Source organism: Dasypus novemcinctus, chromosome 1 (genome assembly GCF_030445035.2).
Source record: "Dasypus novemcinctus isolate mDasNov1 chromosome 1, mDasNov1.1.hap2, whole genome shotgun sequence".
In the NCBI taxonomy this organism is placed as follows: domain Eukaryota; kingdom Metazoa; phylum Chordata; class Mammalia; order Cingulata; family Dasypodidae; genus Dasypus; species Dasypus novemcinctus.
This window is the reverse complement of record NC_080673.1, coordinates 162129290-162135496: the sequence shown is the minus strand read 5'-3', so window position 1 is coordinate 162135496 and position 6207 is coordinate 162129290.

Genomic DNA, 6207 nt, shown 5'->3' with positions numbered 1-6207 from the left:
TTTGACCTTTGGGTTTTATCTTTCTTATTTTATTTTCACCACTTTTTCAGACTTTTGGTTACTTTTACTTATATAATCTCCATTTCTAGACTCTATTTCAAGCTTCTTTCTCCTGTGTTTTTCTTTTCAGACTGTAGCACACCCTTTAGTATTTCCTGCAAGGCAGATCTCTTTGTTTAAAACTCCCTCATTTTCTATTTATCTGTGAATATTCTAAAGACAATCTTACTGGATATAAGCTTCTTGACTGGAAGTTTTTCTCTTGTAGTACTTTAAATATATCACATCACTGTCTTCTTGTCTCCCTGGTTTCTGATGAGAAATATTGGCACTTAATCTTATTGATTATCCCTTATATCTTATACATTGCTTATCTCTTGCTGTTCTCAGAATCCTCTCTTTCTCTTTGGCATTTGACATTCTGATTAGTACATGCCTCAGGGCTGATCTATTCGGATTTATTTGGAGGGAAATACATTGTGCTACTTGGCCATGGTTATCTATGTCCCTCAAAGGGGTTGGGAAATTTTCTACCATTATTTCTTCAAATATTCCTTCTGTCCCTTTTCCCTTCTTTTCTCCTTCTAGGATACCCATGACACATATGTTTGTACATCTCTTGCTGTCATTTAGTTCCCTGAGGACTTTCCCAATTTTTTCCATTCCTTTCTTAATCTGTTCTTTTATATGTTCATTTTCAGAGGCCATGTCTGCAAGCTCACCAATCCTTTCTTCTGCCTCTTCTAATCTGCTGTTATAAGACTCCATTGTATGTTTAACTTCATTTATTGTGCCTTTCATTCCTTTAAGAGCTACTATTTTTTTTTATGAATGCTTTCAAATTCTTCCTCTTTATGTTCATCCAATTTTTTTTTACCTTAATCTCTTTAGCAATCTCGTTGAATTTATTAAGGAGATTTGTTTGAACATCTATGATTAGTTGACTCAACTACTTTATGTCATCTGGAGGCTTATCTTGTTCCTTGTACTGGGTCATATCTTCCTTTTTATTGCTATGGATTGTAATTTTTTTGGTGTTTTGGCATCTGGCTTACTGGATGTACTTATTTTAGTTGCAGTTTCTCTTTTTAGTTTAGGACTTTTGCCTGCAGTGCCCCAGGAACCAATGAACCTTATTCCACCTTTCTCTTTTGCCAGTGGTAGGCTCAGAACCACAGTCATGTGTAATAGTCCAATTTGTGCAGGCCTAGACTATAGTTGCCAGAAAGACGGAGCTTCATGCCCCTTCCTCCTTTGCCTATGGCAGGGGTTGAGCTGCAGGTATAGGCAGCAGTCTGTGCCACAAGGGTCCAAAATCACAGAGGCTGCCCCAGTAGACTTCGAACTATTCAATCTGTGCCAGGCAAATGTACCTGCAGTTACCAGAAAAACTGGTGCAGTTCCTGCCTGCTTTCTCCCTGCAGAGGTGGGGCTGAAGCCTAGGCTAGGTCTGCAGTCTGATCTGGGTGAAAAGAGCTGGTCTACCATCACTGTGATTTTCAATCAGCCCACCTTCCCCTCAAGCCAGGGTCAGAGTGAAAATGGTGGCTACCGGCCTCTTTCCAACATGGACAGGATCAAATTGCAACCAGCCAAATTTGCTAATCAAGAGGTGAAGTTGGTGGCCAGCCATCTTTTCCTCCTCTGTTTTTGGGAAATGGAGCTTCCAACTCCAGTCACAGAATAGCTTCTGAGGTGGTTTGTGCAAACAGAATAGGGTGATCACCAGCCTCCATGGCATGGCCTGTATTTTCCTGGAGCAACTGGTGCAGGGCCCCCCAGCTTCCTCCTTGCCAGAGATGGGGCTGGGGCTTAGGCTAGAGCTGCAGTCCAGTCTGAATGGAAAGAAGTTGGTCCCAACTATCAACTGTGATTTTTAGTCAATCACTTCCCCTCGTGCCAAGGGTGGAGTTTAAATGGCTAAAACTGGCCTCTTTCTGATTTGGACAGGTTCAAACTTTAGCTGTTCTTGGGTTATACTTTAGCCTGCCAAATTTACTAATCAGTAGCTGAAGTTGGTGCCCAACCATCTCTTCACCTCCCATTTTTAGGGAGTTTAGCTTCCAATTCTGGCCACAGAATAGCTCCTGAGGTAGCTTGTGCCACCAGTGGATAATGGGCACCAGCCTCTGTGACATCGAGTGCTCTATTTACAAATCTTCTCTTAAGATAGTCAGTCTCCTCCTTCCATACTTTCAAAGATGTTGCAGGATTCCCTTCTGGTCTTCTGGAGCACCCAAACAGGTGCTTTAGATAGCTCTGGGTGTTTACTAACTGCACTGTAGCACAAGCTGACTCTAGGAGCGCCTTACTCTGCTGCCATCTTGCTGGTTGTACGAGTTTCCTGAATCTTATAATTGTCTGAATTTTTATCAACAAAAAAAGGAAATTAGCTAGGGAACATACTTCAAAATAAGTCTCCAAGCCCTAATTTCTGTTTTTCTTCCACATTTGTCTCCCATCCTATTTAACTTTCACATGGTGATCAAATCACACTAATAATGATATCTTTCTTAATTTTATGTTGCTTATGATGATGGATAGGAATTCCTATCTTGTCATCCATTAGCAGAATATTGCCATAAAAAACAAGCAATGTGTTTGAAAAACAGATATACTTGGTTAGCTTGAGATTCTTTTTGTTTCCATGTAAGAAAGGTTAAGCATTTGTTTTGTTCTCCCCATGGTTTATAGTTCATTTTCTGAGCCATTTTGGTACAGATTGGTATTCTGTTAGCAGAGTGTTCTAGTTAAAATATTGTGCATATGCTGCAGTTATATTCACAATTCTCCATATGTATTACCACTTTGAGACATTTGGGATTTGGGTTTCTGCACTTTCCTTGATTAAGAAATCAGGTCATCACTTCAAGTTTAAAGTCCCATCATCTGTTACTTTTTACCTTTTTTTAATAAAGAAATGTCTTTTTTTCTTCTTCAAATAAATGATAAGATGCATACCTAAATTGAAGACTGGATTTCTGTTTCCAAAAGAAGAAATGTATGTGTGGTATTAATTTAATATATTAGTTAATATGTTATTATATTTATTATATTAGCTAATATATTAGTCCATTTTAGGTCTAATGTATATTTCCCAATACAAATACTGGTATATATAACTTATGTTCAAAAATAGATACTTCTGTTTTTCATTTTGATTTTGAGGGCAATACTTTAGTATCTTCCTTCTTTCTCATCACGTGACCTTCAAAACTTTCTTATAAGTTTTGTGCTTTATGTATTTCAACTTAAATTTTATTTCTATTGTTTATGTTCTCATTTTTAGTGAGTCAGCATCATTTTATCAATGTTTGGTATATTCAACTAGATATCCTAGTGCAAAATCATTTTTAAATCTGTTCCATTTCCATGATAATTCTGTATAGCAAATAACCATGAAGCCTCAGTTGAGTATAACAAATAGTTACATTTGATGCCTGAACTATGGGTTGTCTGCATAGTTCTTTTCATCTGAGTTTGGCTCAGTTTGGCTCACTCACTCATGCAATTGGTATCAGCTGATCTTGTCTAGGCTCTGTCACATGTCTCGGGCCTTAGCTTGGACTTTTGGTATTACATGACTCTGCTCACTATTTCTCAACCTATAGCAGGCCAGCCTGAAGATGTTCTGGTGGAGAAAACAGTGGAACAATGGAGAAGGTAGAAGTATGTGAGAGCTCTTTCTAGTACTGGCTTACAACAAAGAGTCTACAGTCTCATCAGCCATAGCTACTCACACAGCCAAGTACAGAACCAGTTAGAATGACAACCAGCATAGGGCGGGAATATAGGGAAGCATGAACAATCAGTGTCATTATTGAAAAAAATCTTTTACAGTTATATTATTTTTCAACAGAATTTTAATTTCTTCTATTTTTATCAATAAAGCCTTTACAGGGAAAAAAATGTTAACTGATGGAATTTTATTCATGTTGTCAACATAAATTTATTTTATTTTTTTATTTTTTATTTTTTTATTTTATTATTTTTTAAAATATTACATTCAAAAAATATGAGGTCCCATTCAACCCCACCGCCCCCACCCCCCACTCCCCCCACAGCAACACTCTCTCCCATCATCATGACATATCATGACATATATGCACCTGGTAAGTACATCTCTGAGCATCACTGCACCCCATAGTCAATGGTCCACATCATAGCCCACACTCTTCCACGTTCCATCCAGTGGGCCTTGGGGGGATCTACAATGTCCCGTAATTGACCGTGAAGCACCACCCAGGACAAATCCATGTCCCGAAAACGCCTCCCCATCTCATCTCTTCCTCCCATTCCCCGCACCCAGCAGCCACCATGGCCACCCTTCCCACACCCATGCCACATTTTCTCTGTGGACATTGGATTGGTTGTGTCCATTGCACATCTATGTCAAGTGGGGGCTTAGATTCCACATGGATACTGGATGCACTCCTCCTGCTTTCAGTTGCAGACACTCTAGGCTCCATGGTGTGGTGGTTGACCTTCTTCAACTCCATGTTAGCTGAGTGGGGTAAGTCCAATAAATCAGAGTGTAGGAGCTGAAGTCTGTTGAGGCTCTGGGCCTGGGTATCATATTGTCAGTCCAGAGATTCAAATCCCCTAAATATATCTTAAACCACAACACCAACTACAATTCCAGTAAAGTAGCATGCAAGTCTTGTGAAAAGAGATCCCCTCTGAGTCCAGTTCCATCACGCAGAAGCACCAGCTCCAAAGAAGGGCCATCTGACATGGCAGTGAACCCCATCTGCCATGACCATAGAACCCTTGGGTCTCTTTATCCCTCAAAAGAACCAATACCTGGGGTTGTATCTACTTTATCTGTCTCTTAGACTCTGCTCAGTTGTGCATAAGGGCATTCCTTCTGACAACCTCCAGACTCTTTTCTTTAGAGACTCGTAGCCTTATAAACTCATTTCTCCTTTCCATTTCCCCCTTACATTAGGTCAAACAGCATTTTGAAGTCATGTTATTATATGTAGACAGGCATATTCTGCTGATCTGCATTGAATCTTTAATTCAAGGTCATTTTCTAGTTACATCTTCAGCTGGTATGTGGTAGTGATCCCTCGGTGCCAGGGAGGCTCATCCCCGGGTGTCATGTCCCATGCTGGGGGGAATGCACTGCATCTACATGCTGAGTTTGGCTTTGAGAGTGGCCACATTTGAGTAACATGAAGGCTGTCAGGAGAAAACTCCCAGGCACAATGCTACTCTAGGCCTTGTTATTATTGCAGGTGTATAGGCTCACAAGCATAGCCATTAGTATCAGGAGCCCACTGTTGGGCCCTCATTCCTTCCTGGTTCTTACCGTTGCACCTGGGGGACTGCCGCTGAACATAAATTTATTAAGAATCTAATAATATGTACCATCACAGAGTGTACATTCCAGGGGGACAGGAAAAAAAAAAGCAAAAAGAAATGACATAAATAAGTAAAATACATAGACTTTCAGATGGTGAGATATGCTGAGGAGAAAAATAAAGATCATGATTATGGGCTATTTTAAATATGTGCTCAGGGAAATACTCATTTTTAAGAGTAAAGAGACAAGCAAGCCATGAGAATATCAGTATGGATGTTCTTCCAGCATGAAAGAATTGCAAATTCAAAAATGGAAACTTAGTTGGCATCTTCCTAAATCAGGCAGGAGATGCTGTGGCTCTTGTGGATGCTCCAGTAGGCCAAGAACAGATGAGAAAAGGAAGAGAACCTAATAACCTTGCAGGGCATTGTAGGGCGCGGAGAGAGATTTGACTTTCATTATAAATTAAATGGAAACAAATTGGGAGTATTTGAGCAGAGAATTGAAGTGATCTGACTCACATTTTAAAAGGATATTTTATAGCTGCTGTGTTGGGAACAGACTGTAAAATTAAAATCAAAAACTGTGATGTAACTACTGAATATAGCAACAAGAAAGTCATTGGAGACTGGAAACGGGAGTTTCTCAGACAGGTGGCAGAAGAGACCTGATAGGAAGGATTTCAAATGGAAAAGCAAAAGTGTAGTTGATAGTGTGGAATCTGTTTTGAAGACTTTTGTGTGAAGAGAATAGTAGTACAAAATGTGCTATCAAGAGAGGGTATTTGCTAGTCTGTTTTGTTTTGTTTTGTTTTGTTTTGAGTGGGGAAATTAGAGCATGTTTGCACACTTATGGGAACAATCCATGAAAAAAACAACCAAAAGTAATGGAATGCTGAT